The sequence below is a fragment of the Physeter macrocephalus genome, chromosome 19 (genome assembly GCF_002837175.3).
Source record: "Physeter macrocephalus isolate SW-GA chromosome 19, ASM283717v5, whole genome shotgun sequence".
Classification (NCBI taxonomy): domain Eukaryota; kingdom Metazoa; phylum Chordata; class Mammalia; order Artiodactyla; family Physeteridae; genus Physeter; species Physeter macrocephalus.
Window position 1 is genome coordinate 88,314,967 of NC_041232.1, and position 16,345 is coordinate 88,331,311.

A 16,345-nucleotide genomic window follows, 5' to 3' on the forward strand; every position below is an offset into this window, starting at 1 on the left:
ATAAACCCTTAGCCAGACTCATCAAGAAAAAAAGGGAGAGGATGCATATCAATAAAATTAGAAATGAAAAAGGAGAAATCACAACTGACACTGCAGAAATACAAAGGATAATAAGAGATTACTACAAACAACTATATGCCAATAAGATGGACAACCTGGAAGAAATGGACAAATTCTTGGAAAGGTACAATATTCCAAGACTGAACAAGGAAGAATTAGAAAATATAAACAGACCTATCACAAGTAATGAAATTGAAACTGTAATTAAAACTCTTCCAACAAACAAAAGTCCAGGACCAGACGGCTTCACAGGCGAGTTCTCTCAGATATTTAGAGAAGAGCTAACACCAATCCTTCTCAAACTCTTCCAAAAAATTGCAGAGGGAGAAACACTCCCAAATTCGTTCTACGAAACCACCATCACCCTGATTCCAAAACCAGAAAAAGATACCACAAAAAAATTATAGACCAATATCACTGATGAACATAGATGCAAAAATCCTCAACCAAATACTAGCAAACAGAATCCAACAGCACATTAAAAGGATCATACACCATGATCAAGTGGGATTTATCCCAGCGATGCAAGGATTCTTCAATATATGCAAGTCCATCAATGTGATACACCATATGATCATTGCAATAGATGCAAAAAAAAGCTTTTGACAAAATTCAACACCGATTTATGATTAAAAACTCTCCAGAAAATGGGTGTAGAGAGAACCTACCTCAACATAATAAAGGCCATATATGACAAACGCACTGCAAGCATCATACTCAATGGTGAAAAACTGAAAGCATTTCCACTAAGATCAGGAATAAGGATGTCCACTCTCGCCACTCTTAGTCCACGGCAATCAAAGAAGAAAAAGAAATAAACGGAATACAAATCGGAAAAGAAGTAAAACTGTCACTGTTTGCAGATGCCATGATACTATACATAGAAAATCCTAACGATGCCACCAGAAAACTACTAGAACTAATCAATCAATGAATTTGGTAAGGTTGCAGGATAAAAATTAACGCACAGAAATCTCTGGCATACCTATACACCAACAACAAAAACTCAGAAAGAGAAATTAAGGAAACAATCCCATCTACTATTGCAACAAAAAGAATACAACACTTAGGAATAAACCTGCCTACGGAGGTAGAAGACTTGTACTCAGAAGACTATAAAACACTGAAGAAAGAAATCAAAGATGACATAAACAGATGGAGAAATATACCATGTTCTTGGATTGGAAGAATCAATATTGTGAAAATGACTATACTACCCATAGCAATCTACAGATTCAATTCAATCCCTATCAAATTACCAATGGCATTCTTCACAGAATTAGAACAAAAAATTTTGCAATTTGTATGGAAACACAAAAGACCCTGAATAGCCAAAGCAATCTTGAGAAGGAAAAATGGAGCTGGAGCAATCAGGCTCCCCGACTTCAAACTATACCAGAAAGCTACAGTAATGAAGACAGTATAGTACTGGCACAAAAACAAGAATATAGATCAATGGTACAGGATAGAAAGCCCAGAGATAAACCCATGCACATATCGTCACCTTGTCAACTAATCTATGACAAAAGAGGCAAGGAGATACAATGGAGAAAAGACAGGCTCTTCAATAAGTGGTGATGGGTAAACTGGACAGCTACATGGAAAAGAATGAAATTAGAATGCTCCCTAACGCCATACACAAAAATTAACTCCAAATGGATTAAAGACCTAAATGTAAGACCAGACACTATAAAACTCTTAGAGGAGAACATAGGAAAAACACTCTTTGACATAAACCACAGCAAGATCTTTTTTGATCCACCTCCTGGAGTAACGGAAATAAAAACAAAAATAAACAAATGGGACTTAATGAAACTTAAAAGCTTTTGCGCAGCAAGGGAAACCTTAAACAAGGCGAAAAGACAACTCTCAGAATGGGAGAAAATATTTGCAAACGAAGCAACTGACAAAGGATTAATCTCCAAAATATACAAGCAGCTCATGCAGCTCAGTATCAAAAAACCAAACAACCCAATCCAAAAACAGGCAGAAGACCTAAATAAACATTTCTCCAAAGAAGACATACAGATTGCCAACAAACACATGAAAGGGTGCTCAACATCACTAATCATTACAGGAATGCAAATCAAAACTGCTATGAGGTATCACCTCACACCGGTCAGAATGGCCATCATCAAAAAGTCTTCAAACAACAAATGCTGGAGAGGGTGTGGAGAAAAGGGAACCCTCCTGCACTGCTGGTGGGAATGTAAATTGATACAGCCACGATGGAGAACAGTATGGAGGTTCCTTAGAAAACTAAGAATAGAACTACCATATGACCCAGCAATCCCACTACTGGGCATATACCCTGAGAAAACCATAATTCAAAAGGGTCATGTACCACAATGTTCATTGCAGTACTATTTACAATAGCCAGGACATGGAAGCAACCTAAGTGTCCATCGACAGATGAATGGATGGAGAAGATGTGGCACATATATACAATGGAATACTACTCAGCCATAAAAAGAAACGAAATTGAGTTATTTGTAGGGAGGTGGATGGACCCAGAGTCTGTCATACAGAGTGAAGTAAGTCAGAAAGAGAAAAACAAATACCGTATGGTAACGCATATATATGGAATCTAAAAAAAAAAGAAAAAGAAAAAAAATGGTACTGATGAACCTAGCTTCAGGGCAGGAATAAGGATGTAGACATAGAGAATGGACTTGAGGACACAGGGAGGGGGAAGGGTAAGCTGGGACGAAGTGAGAGAGTGGCATGGACATATATACACTACCAAATGTAAAATAGTTAGCTAGTGGGGATGTAGACATAGAGAATGGACTTGAGGACACAGGGAGGGGGAAGGGTAAGCTGGGACGAAGTGAGAGAGTGGCATGGACATATATACACTACCAAATGTAAAATAGATAGCTAGTGGGAAGCAGCCGCATATAGCACAGGGAGATCAGCTCGGTGCTTCGTGACCACCTAGAGGGGTGGGATAGGGAGGGTGGGAGGGAGGCTCCAGAAGGAGGGGATATGGGGACATGTGTATGCATATGGCTGATTTGTTTTGGTGTACAACAGAAAGTAACACAGCATTGTGACGCAATTATACTCCAATAAAGATGTATCAAAAAAAAAAAACTAGACTGAATATAATCTTACATGCTCCAGGACACAGGGCAGGAGCAGTAATTTGAAAGAAGGCCGGGTCACACCCACCTGCTGATCTCAGAGCGCCCCCTGGAGTGGCAGGAGGCACCTGCAGCTCACCCTGGGGACATAGACGCTGGCGGCAGCCACATTGGGGAACTCATCCTACCACATGGACACCTGTGCTGGAAAGTGCTGTTTTTGAATTCTCCCTATAGCTTATCAGCTTCAGGGACACAGCCCCACCCCCACCAGCAGGCAGGCTGCCTTAAGACCCCCAGAGCCCCCAGCCACTCCTGCAGACAGCCCTGTCCACCAGAGGGCCTAGGCCCTGGCACCACACCCTGGAACTAGATCCAAGACCCCCACGGCCCTGCAGCCAGAGACTGCAGGACCCAGCTCTGCCTACCAGTGGGTAAGTACCAGCCCCAGAACCCCCTGGGCCCCGGCCCCGACCAGCAGCAGGCAGACACCAGCCCCAGGACCACTGCAGCCAGAGACTCCAGGACCAAGCTTCACCCACCAGTGGGTGGACGCTGGCCCTAGGATCACTGCAGCTTGCCTCTTCAGGTGTCAGGCGACATGTCAGCAGGCTGGCAACAGTATCAGGATACCCCAGAATTCAGCCCCCCACACCAGTGGGATGACACCAGCTGTAGGAGCCCAAGGACCCTTCAGCCAGAGGCCTCAGGACCTGGCTTCACCAAGCAGCGAGCTGGAACTAGCCCATGGACCCCCCAGTCCCCAGAATCACCCACCAGAAAGCCAACACCAGCTCTGAGATACCTTAGAATCCTCAGCTAGCTGCCCAGGGATACAGTGGGCCAGTACCAGCCTTGGGATACTGTAGATCCCACAGCCAGCCATGTCAGCAACAGGACCCACTCACCAACAGGCCAACACTAGATCCAGAAACCCTGGTTCCACAGCCATCTGTGCCAGAACCAGGCTCTGCCCAACGGTGAGCACTAGATCTGGGACCACCCTGGGTTCTGCAGCCAGCCACCTTGTGACCTGGTCCTGCCAACCAGAGGCCAGCAGCCTCCACACAAGGCAGGGCCTGGCAAACAACCAGACGGGTCCAGCTGCACCTACCAGACTGCCCACAGTAGTCATCCTGCCACAACAGAAGGACCAGCGCAGCCCTCATATGGCCCTAGAGCAAACAGCTCTGGTGAGTAGAGGGCAGTGTGCCGCAGGGAACATAGGACATCTCCTAAAAAAGACTACTTCTCTAAGATCAGGAAATGCAACCAACACATGAGATACACAGAAATAAAAACAACAAATTAGGTAAAATGAGGCAACAGAGGAACATGTTCCAAATGAAAAAACCCAGAAGACCTAAGAGAAGTGGAGATAAGCAATCTACCCAGTAAATAGTTCAAGGTAATGATCATAAAGATAATCAAAGAACTTGGGATATGAATGGATGAGCAGAGTAAAAAGTTAGAAGTTTTTAACAAAGAGTAAAAAAACAGAAAGAAGGACCAGAGACAATACAATATCTAAAATGAAAAATACACTAGAAGGAATCAATAACAGATTAAATGATGCAGAAGAATGGATCAGCTAGCTGGAAGACAGAGTAGTGGAAACCACTGAAGCTGAACAGAAAAAAAGAATGAAAAGAAATGAGGACAGTTTAAGAGACCTCTGGGACAACATCAAGTATACTAGCTTTCTCATTATAGGGCTCCCAGAAAGAGGAGAGAGAGAGAAAGGGGCAGAGAACATATCTGAAGACATACTAGCTGAAAACTTCCCTAACCTAGGAAAGGAAACAGACATGCAGGTCCAGGAGGTAGAGAGTCCTAAGCAGGATCAATGCAAAGAGGACCACACCAAGATACACTGTAATTAAAATGGCAGAAATTAAGATAAAGAGAGAATATTAACTGCAGCAAGGGAAAAGCAACAAGTTACATACAAGGGCACTCCAGTAAGACAATCAGCTGACTTTTCAGCAGAAACTCTGCAAACCAGAAAGGAGTGGCACCATATATTTAAGGTGATGAAAGGGAAAAACCAACAACCAAGAATACTCTATTTGGCAAGGCTCTCGTTCAGATCTGATGGAGAGGTCAAAAGTTTTACAGCTAAGCAGAAGCTAAAAGACTTCAGCACCATGAAATCAGCCTTACAAGAAATGTTAAAGGGACTTCTTTAAGCAAAGAAGAAAGGCCACAACTAGAAACATGAAAAGTATGAAAGGAAAAAGCTCATCAGTAAAAGCAAATACACAGTAAAGGTAGTAAACCTACCATGTACAAAGGTGGTAAGAAGGTTAAAAGACAAAAGTAGTAAATCACCTATATCTGCAATAAGTAGTTAAGGGATACAAAAACAACAAAAAAAGTAAAATATAATGTCAAAACAGTTAATTGTGAGGGGAGGGGAGTAAAAATGCAGGGTTGTTTAAATGTGTTTGAAATTACGAGATCAGCAACTTACCATCCCTCATGGTAACAACAAACCAAAAATCTATAATAGATACACACAAAAGAGAGAAGTTTCTAAACATAACACTAAAGATAGTCAACAAATCACAAGACAAGAGAACAAAAGAAGAAAGTATCAAAAAAGAACTACAAAACAACTCAAACAACTAAAATGGCAATAAGTATGTACCTATCAATAATGACTCTCAATGTAAATGGACTAAATGCTCCAATCAAAAGATACAGAATGGGGCTTCCCTGGTGGCGCAGTGGTTGCGCGTCCGCCTGCCGATGCAGGGGAACCGGGTTCGCGCCCCGGTCTGGGAGGATCCCACATGCCGCGGAGCGGCTGGGCCCATGAGCCATGGCCGCTGAGCCTGCGCGTCCGGAGCCTGTGCTCCGCAACGGGAGAGGCCGCAGCAGAGGGAGGCCCGCATACCACAAAAAAAAAAAAAAAAAGATACAGAATGGCTGTATGTGGATACAAAAACAAGAGCCATGTATATGCTGCCTACAAGAGACTCACTTCAGATCTAGAGACACATGAAAGTCGGGGGATGGACAAAAGTTATTCCATGCAAATGGAAATGAAAATAAAGCCAGGATAACGATACTTACATCAGACAAAATAGACTTTAAAACAAAGACTGTAACAAGTAACAAAGGACATTACATATTGATCAAGGGAACACCCAAGAAAAAGATATAACTGTAGATATATATGTACCCAACAGAGCAGCACCTAAATACATAAAGCAAATATTAACAGACATAAAGGGAAAAATTGACAGTAGCACAATAATAGTGAGGGACTTGAACATCCCACTACCATCAACAAATACATCATCCAGACAGAAAATCAATAAGGAAACTGGCCTTAAATGACACATTAGACCAGATGGACTTTTATATATAGAGAGAGATTCCACCCAAAAGCATCAGAATATACATTCTTTTCAAGTGCATGTGGACATTCTTCAGGATAGATCACATGCTGGGCCACAAAGTAAGTCTCGGTAAATTTAAGAAATCATATCAAGCATCTTTTCCAACCACAATGCTATGAGACTAGAAAATCAACTACAAGAAAAAAATTGCAAAAAAACAAAAACATGTGGAGGCTAAACAACATTCTACTAAAGAACAAATGGATCACTGAAAAAAATCAAAGAAGAAATTTAAAAATATCTGGAGATAAATGGAAACGAAAAAACAACAATCCAAAATCTATGGGACTTGGCAAACACAGGTCTAAGAGGGAAGTTTACAGTGATACAAGCTTACCTCAGGAAACAAGAAAAATCTCAAACAAACAGCCTAACCTTACATCTAAAGGAACTAGAAAAAGAACAAACAAAACCCAAAGTTAGTAGAAGGAAAGAAATAATAAAGATCAGAAGAAATAAGCAAAATAGAGACTTAAAAAAAATAGAAAAGATCAATCAAACTAGGAGCTGCTTCTTTGAAAAGATAAACAAAATTGGTAAACCTTCAGCAAGACTCATCAGGAAAAAGAGAGGACCCAAATCAGTAATATCAGAAATGAAAAAGAAGTTACAACTGACACCAGAGAAAAACAAAGGATCATAAAGAGATTACTGTGAACAGCTGTATGCAAATAAAATGGACAACCAAGAATAAATGGACAAATTCCTAGAAGTGTACAATCTGCAAAGACTGAACCAGGAAGAAACAGAAAATATGAACAGACCAATTACCATAATGAAATTGTTGGAGGTTTTTTTTTTTGTTTTGTTTTGTTTTTTATTTTGTGGTATGCAGGCCTCCCTCTGTTGTGGCCTCTCCCGTTGCAGAGCACAGGCTCCGGACGCGCAGGCTCAGCGGCCATGGCTCACAGGCCCAGCCGCTCCGCGGCATGTGGGATCCTCCAAGACTGGGGCGCGAACCCGATTCCCCTGCATCGGCAGGCGGACGCGCAACCACTGCGCAACCAGGGAAGCCCCTGTTGGAGGTTTTTTGATTACTAATTCAAACAAAAGTCCAGGACCAGATGGCTTCACAGATGAATTCTACCAAACATTTAGAGAAGAGTTAACACCTATCATTCTCAAACTATTCCAAAAAATTGCAGAGGAAGGAACACTTTCAAATTTGTCCTATGAGGGCAGTATCACCCTGATACCAAAATCAAAACCAGACAAAGCTATCAAACAAAAAAAAAAGTTATAGGCCAATATCACTGATCAACATAGACACAAAAATTCTCAACAAATTATTAGCAAACCAAATCCAACAATATATTAAAAGGATCATACACCATGATTAAATGGGATACACAGGATGGTTCAACACCCACAAATCAATCAATGTGATATACCACTTTCACAAATTGAAGAATAAAAATCATATGATCGTCTCAGTAGATGCAGAAAAAGCTTTTGACAAAATTCAACAGCCATTTATGATAAAAACTCTCTACAGTGGGTATAAAGGGAACCTACCTCAACATAAGCAAGGTCATATAGGATAAGCCCACAGCTAACATCATACTCAATGGTGAAAAGCTCAAAGCATTTTCACTAAGATTAGGAGCAAGACAACATTGCCAACTCTCACCGCTTATATTCAGCACAGTACTGGATGTCCTAACCACATCAATCAGATCAGAAAAAGGAAGAAAAGGAATCCAAATTGGAGAAGAAATAAAACTGTCACTATTTACAGATGACATGATACTATACATAGAAAATCCTAAAGATGCCACCAAAAGACTACTAGAGCTCATCAATTAATTCAGTAAAGGTGTAGGTACAAAATTAACATACAGAAATCTGTTGCATTTCTATACACTAACAGTGAACTATCAGAAAGAGAAGTTAAGCAAACAATCCCATTTATAATCATATGAAAAAAGGATAAATTACATAGGAATAAATCTAACTAAGGAGGTAAAAGACCTGTACTTGGAAAATTAGAAGACACTAATGAAAGAAACTGAAGATGACACAAACAGAAGGAAAGATATACTGTGCTATGGATTGGAAGAATTAATATTATTAAAATGACCATACTGCTCAAGGCATTCTACAGATTTAATGCAATCCCTATCAAAATACCCATGAGACTTTTCACAGAACTAGAACAAATAATTTAAAACTATATATGGAGGGACTTCCCTGGTGGTCCAGTGGGTAAGACTCCACACTCCCAATGCAGGGGGCCTGGGTTTGATCCCTGGTCAGGAACTAGATCCCGCATGCATGCCGTAACTAAGATCCTGCCTGCCACGACTAAAGATCCCACGTGCTGCAGCTAAAGATCCCATGTGCCGCAACTAAGACCTGGTGCAGCCAAATACATATGTATGTATGTGTGTGTGTGTGTGTGTGTGTGTGTGTGTGTGTGTGTGTGTGTATATAAACACGAAAGACCCTGAGGCCCAGCCGCTCCGCGGCATGTGGGATCCTCCAAGACTGGGGCGCGAACCCGATTCCCCTGCATCGGCAGGCGGACGCGCAACCACTGCGCAACCAGGGAAGCCCCTGTTGGAGGTTTTTTGATTACTAATTCAAACAAAAGTCCAGGACCAGATGGCTTCACAGATGAATTCTACCAAACATTTAGAGAAGAGTTAACACCTATCATTCTCAAACTATTCCAAAAAATTGCAGAGGAAGGAACACTTTCAAATTTGTCCTATGAGGGCAGTATCACCCTGATACCAAAATCAAAACCAGACAAAGCTATCAAACAAAAAAGAAAGTTATAGGCCAATATCACTGATCAACATAGACACAAAAATTCTCAACAAATTATTAGCAAACCAAATCCAACAATATATTAAAAGGATCATACACCATGATTAAATGGGATACACAGGATGGTTCAACACCCACAAATCAATCAATGTGATATACCACTTTCACAAATTGAAGAATAAAAATCATATGATCGTCTCAGTAGATGCAGAAAAAGCTTTTGACAAAATTCAACAGCCATTTATGATAAAAACTCTCTACAGTGGGTATAAAGGGAACCTACCTCAACATAAGCAAGGTCATATAGGATAAGCCCACAGCTAACATCATACTCAATGGTGAAAAGCTCAAAGCATTTTCACTAAGATTAGGAGCAAGACAACATTGCCAACTCTCACCGCTTATATTCAGCACAGTACTGGATGTCCTAACCACATCAATCAGATCAGAAAAAGGAAGAAAAGGAATCCAAATTGGAGAAGAAATAAAACTGTCACTATTTACAGATGACATGATACTATACATAGAAAATCCTAAAGATGCCACCAAAAGACTACTAGAGCTCATCAATTAATTCAGTAAAGGTGTAGGTACAAAATTAACATACAGAAATCTGTTGCATTTCTATACACTAACAGTGAACTATCAGAAAGAGAAGTTAAGCAAACAATCCCATTTATAATCATATGAAAAAAGGATAAATTACATAGGAATAAATCTAACTAAGGAGGTAAAAGACCTGTACTTGGAAAATTAGAAGACACTAATGAAAGAAACTGAAGATGACACAAACAGAAGGAAAGATATACTGTGCTATGGATTGGAAGAATTAATATTATTAAAATGACCATACTGCTCAAGGCATTCTACAGATTTAATGCAATCCCTATCAAAATACCCATGAGACTTTTCACAGAACTAGAACAAATAATTTAAAACTATATATGGAGGGACTTCCCTGGTGGTCCAGTGGGTAAGACTCCACACTCCCAATGCAGGGGGCCTGGGTTTGATCCCTGGTCAGGAACTAGATCCCGCATGCATGCCGTAACTAAGATCCTGCCTGCCACGACTAAAGATCCCACGTGCTGCAGCTAAAGATCCCATGTGCCGCAACTAAGACCTGGTGCAGCCAAATACATATGTATGTATGTGTGTGTGTGTGTGTGTGTGTGTGTGTGTGTGTGTGTGTGTGTATATAAACACGAAAGACCCTGAACAGCCAAAACAATCTTGAGGAAGAACAGAGCTGGAGGTATCATGCTCCCTGACTTCAGACTATTATAAGCTACAGTAATCAAAACAGTATGGTAGTGGCACAAAAACAGACACACAGAGCAATGAAACAGAATAAAAAGCTCAGAAATAAACCCATATGCTTATGGTCAATTAATTTATAACAAAGGAGGCAAGAATACACAATGGGGAAAAGAGTTTCTTCAGTAAGTGGTGCTGGGAAACCTGGACAGCTACACGCGTAAAAGAACGAAAGTAGAACATTTTCTCACACTATATAAAAAAAATAAACTCAAAATGGATTAAAGACCCAGATGTAAGACCAGAAACCATAAAAATCTTGGAAGAAAACATAGGTAGAACACTCCTTGACATAAATTGTAGCAATAATTTTTTGGATCTGTCCCCTAAGGCAAAGGAAAGAAAAGCAAAAACAAAGAAATGGGACATCATTCAACTACAAGGGTTTTGCACAGCAAAGAAAACCACTGACAAAATAAAAAGACAGCCTACTGAACAGGAGAAAATATTTGCAAATGATATGATTGATAAGGGGTTAATATCCAAAATATATAAACAGCTCATACAACTCAATAAAAAACAAACAACCTTTTAAAAAATGGGCATTGGACCTGAATAGGCATTTTTCCAAAGAAAACATACCAATGGCCAACAGGCACATGAATAGATGCTCAACATCACTAATCATCAGAGAAATGCAGATCAAAACCACAATAAGACAGCACCTCACACTCATCAGAATGGCTATCGTCCAAAAAATCGCAAATAACAAATGTTGGTGAGGATGTGGAGAAAAGGGAACCAGTGTTCACTGTTGGTGGGAATGTGTATTGGTGCAGCCACTGAGCAAAACACTATGGAGTTTCCTCAATAAACTAAAAATAGAACTATCATGTGATCCAGCAATTCAACTCCTGGGCATATATCGGAAGAAAACAAAAATATTAACTTGAAAAGATACATACATCCCAATGTTCATTGCAGCATTATTTACAATAGTCACGATATGGAAGCAACCTAAGTGTACATCAACAGATAAATGGATAAAGAAGATGTGGTATATATATTCAATGGAATATTACTCAGCCATAAAAAGAATGAAAATTTGCCATTTGCATGAATGGATGCAACATGAATGGATGTAGAGAATATTATGCTTAGTGAAATAAGTCAGACAGAGAAAGACAAATACTGTATGTTATCACTTTATGTGGAATCTAAAGAATAAAAAAACTAATGTATATAACAAAACAGAAACAGACTTACAGAGTAGAGAACAAACTAGTAGTTACCAGTGAGGAGGAGGAGGGGCAAGATGGGAGAGGGGATTAAGAGGCACAAATGACTATGTATGAAATAAATAAACTACAAGGATATATTAGCCTTTTCCTCAGCTTCCGCTAAGGTGCTCGGTCCTTCCGAGGAAGCTAAGGCCGCGTTGGGGTGAGGCCCTCACTTCATCCGGCGACTAGCACCGCGCCCGGCAGACCCTGCCTAGCCCTTGCCCGCACCATGGCCTCTGTCTCGGAGCTCGTCTGCATCTCCTCGGCCCTCATCCTGCACGACGATGAGGTGACGGTCACGGAGGATAAGATCAATGCTGTCATTAAAGCAGCCGGTGTAAATGTTGAACCTTTCTGGCCAGGCTTGTTTGCAAAGGCTTTGGCCAATGTCAACATCGGGAGCCTCATCTGCAATGTGGTGCTACCCAGCAGCTGGTGCTACCCCAGCAGGAGGTCCTGCCCCCTCCCACCACTGCTGCCCTAGCTGAGGCAAAGAAAGTGGAAGCGAAGAAAGAAGAATCTGAAGAGTCTGATGATGACATGGGCTTTGGTCTTTTTGACTAAACCTCTTTAGTAGCACGTTCAATAAAAAGCTGAGCTCTTTGAAAAAAAAAAAAAAAAAAAAAAAGGATATATTGTACAACACAGGGAAAATATCCGGTATTTTATAATAACTTTAAACGGAGTATAACCTATAAAAATTTTGAATCACTATGTTGTATACCTGAAACTAATATAATTTTGTAAATCAACCATGTAAAAAATATATTTACATATATATGAAGCAAAAGCTGACAGAAATCAAGGGAGAAAGAGACGGTTCTTAGGAGTAGTTGGACTTCAGTACCCCACTCCTAAAAGTGGATACAATGACTGGACAGGAGTAAGGAAATAGAGGACTTAACACAATAAACCAATGAGATCTAACAGACACACACAGAGCACTCCACCCAAGAGCATAGAGAGTCTTTTTAATTGCACACGGGACTTTTTCCAGGATAGACCATATAGCAGGCCACAAGTTAATTCTCAGTAGACTGAATAAGATAGGTATCACAGAAATTATCTTCTGTGATAACAAGAGGATGAAGTTAGAAATCAGTAACGTAAAGAAAACTGAAAAATTCACAAAAATGTGTACCTAAACAGCACAGTTTTAAACAAGAAATGGATCAAAGAAGAAATCACATGGGAAATTAGAAAATACTTAGAGATGAATAAAAATGAAAACACAACATACCAAAACTTAAGGGTCACAGCAAAGGCAGTGCTAAGGGGAAAATTTATAGTTATATGCTTGCATTAAAAACCAAGAGATCTCAAATCTACAACCTAATTTTACAACTTGAGGAACTAGAAGAATAAGGACAAAATAAACCCAAAGCTAGCAGAAGGAAGGAAATAACAAAGATTAGAGCAGAGATAAATGAAACAGAGAACAGAAAAACAACAGAGAAAAATCAATAAAGCAAAAAATTTGTTTTTCAAAAAGATTAACGAAATTGACAAACCCTTAGCTAGATGAACTAGGAAAAAAGAGAGAAGATTCAAATTATTAAAATCAGAAACGACTGTGGGGCATTACAACCATTTCTACAGGAAAAAAAAAGGATTTTAAGAGAGTACTATGAATAACTGCACACCAACAAATTGGAAAACCTAGATGAAATGGACAAATTCCGAGAAACACAAAACCTACCCAGACAAAATTATGAAGAGATGGAAAATCTGAATAGTTCTATAACAAGTAAGGAGATTATACCAGTAGTCCAAATTCTTCCCACAAGGAAAAGCCCTGGACTTGATGTTTTCACTGGTGAATTCTACCAAACATTTAAAGAAGAACTAATACCCAGTCCTCAAACTTCTCCCAAAATTCAAGAGGAGGGAACCTTTCCACCTCATTCTATGAGGACTGCATAACCCTGACAAAGCCAGACAAACACACTAAGAGGAAAGAAAACTACAGACCAATATCCCCCATGAATGTCCTGGGCAATTCCAAGTGTGAAGGACTGGGGGTGGGGTGAGGGGGCCGGGGGCGGGGGCAGAGCCTGTGGAGGACCAGATGCTGCTGCTCAGAGCATCCTCTCGCCGGACTCAGGACCTGCGCTGTGATTCCATCAGAGCCGCTGGCCTTCCAGCCCCCCCATTCCCCCATGCTCCCTTCCCCGCGTCCCAGGCTGGGTGGCCCCAGGGCAGTGGGCACTTCAGGCGCGGTCATCGGACAGAGGCCCGAGGGCTGCGTCCCTGTGCATCCACCCAGGACTCGGGGGACAGAGGACAGCAGGGCTCCCCACGTACACAGGTGGACGAGGCCCCCGCACGAGACGGGGTGGGCTTCTGCCTCCCGAGGTGGGGGATGCCCACCTGCCCACCCTACTCCGGGTTCACCGACATCACACAAACCGCAGGACGACCCCGAGGGTGGTGAGGGGAAGGCGGCCCCAGGACCGCTCGCTGTCCAGTCCCTGGGTTTTCTGTTCCCAGGGCCACAGCCTGAAACACCAGTGTGCACAGACCTCGAACCCCAGCAAAACCGCTCTTTCCACCCGAAGCACCAGGAAGGGGCAGCCTGAAGAGACAGCACTTTTAGGAATCTCTTCCCAGTCAAAACGCAACAGCGAAAAACGCCGCTTTACCCCCATCCGACAGCAAAGGCGGAGGGAGGAGGGCCCCCCCCAGGCCGGAGAAGCCCCCGCAGGTCGGGGAAGGCCGAGCCCGGAGGCTGGACGTCCACCCTGGGCGGGGGCGTCAGAACAGGACCCGTCCAGGGTCAGCTGCAAGTCCAATCCAATGTCCTAATGTAGGCGGGTTAAAAGGATGGAGGAGCCACTCAGACATAAATCAGAGGAAAGCAGAAGCTGCGCTGATAGGTAACGTATACCTCTGGCAGAGGGACAGACGGACCACACGCAAGACAGTCCACCCGGGAAGCCCCAAGTGCCCCAGCGGGGCCGCAGCGAGGCGGGGCAAACCGACGTGACGAAAGCTGAGCAAAACGCCCTAGAAGAGCTGCAGGAGAAACCGACAAGTCCCGTCACAGCTGGAGACTCGGCCTCCACCCTCCTGACCCAGCACAGGACCCAGCAGGACAGCCTCTGGGGACAGCCCACGGGGGGACACCCACTCTTCCAAGCGCCCAAGGGCTCCGTGCCAGGACGGCCGGGCCTCGACCTCAACAAACTCTTCACACCTGGAGTCACACCGAGTGTGCGATCAAAGCAGAGATCAGCACCGGGGAGGCCACGGGAGGGTCTCCAAACGCTGGGAAAAGAATCCACAGGTAAACCGGACGTCTCTAAGGAGAAAACCCGGCACTGGCTGGAGTGGAAACAAAGCGCAGCCGTCCAAGCACATGAGACAGGGCGGCAGGATGGCCTGGGCGGAGAGGAGTGCGGGGTGCAGGAACGGGAGAGGCACCCAGAACACGTCAGACAAGGGGAGCAGCCTCTGGTCAGCAGTCAGGGCCCACACCTAGAGAAAGAGCAAAACAGGCCCAAGGGACAGACGGAAGGAAGGAAGGAAGGGATAAAGAAAAGAAGTGACTCAACGAGCCTGAAAACAACAGAGAAAATCCATGACACTAAGAGCTCAGTCTGTCACAGTCTGATGGGGGTGCTCTCCTCCTGTGGTCCTGGCCCCCTGCCCTTCGGCCCCTGCCCTGGGCCGCGTCCCCATCTGCGCTCCAGGCCTGCTGGGTGGGGCTCACGCACCACCGCGCCCCCACTCCCCGCGCTCAGCTGCCTGAGCGCGTCCTCCACGGCTCTCCTCCCTACCTGCCTTACATGCTCTTGACACGTTCACCCCCGTCATGCCAGGTCCAAACTACAGCAAGTGCTGTAGTCCCCCCGCCTCTGGAACCCAAACCCTTCAAACTCCAAGGGCATTCCCTCCATGACATGTTCTCTCCTGGTTTCGAGGGCTACAGCTTTTCACTTTCCTGTCGGAGTGGTTTTTGAAGGGTCCATACCGTCCCCCGCTAGCGTCACGTGTGAGTGCTGCTCAGCGTCAGAGCACAGAACCATTGGTCCTGGGCCTCCCCGGGGACCCTAACAGAGAGGACAGGTATGAGGGGGCCTCGCTGGCCCACAGACAACAATAGAAAAATCCCAGCCAACTTCACGTTGATAAATGTTTCTAATGGTGTTGAATGACTAACCTCTAGGAGGTTGCCAGAAACCATCATTTATCACTGCTACTTATTTCCTGAGTGAAAAAGCTACCCCTGTCACCATCTGGACGTGGAAACAAATGCTGTGACTCTTCCGCTTGTATTTTTCCTTCTGAAATGAAGGCAGGCCCGCCTGCAATGCTGCCCACACAACACAGCCTCGCTACCTGAGGCCGTACGGCCAGGGGGGCGCTAGGCCACATGCCGCCCAAGCATCACCGCTGTGTCCCTCCACCCAGTGGCGCCCACCCCAAACGAAACAAGCTCAGGAGCGCGACGGCGAGGTCTTTCCGCAGCAGTCCTGGC

At 43.4% G+C, this 16,345-nt stretch overlaps 1 protein-coding gene and 1 pseudogene across 1 annotated transcript in view; one reads left to right on the forward strand and one right to left on the reverse strand.

The window, feature by feature from the left end:
- Positions 1 to 16,345, reverse strand: part of PARD6G (par-6 family cell polarity regulator gamma) — a 109,600-nt gene that overhangs the window by 6,610 nt on the left and 86,645 nt on the right. The gene's annotated exons all lie outside the window — the stretch shown is intronic.
- On the forward strand, positions 11,947 to 12,468 carry LOC102980387 (60S acidic ribosomal protein P1-like; annotated as a pseudogene).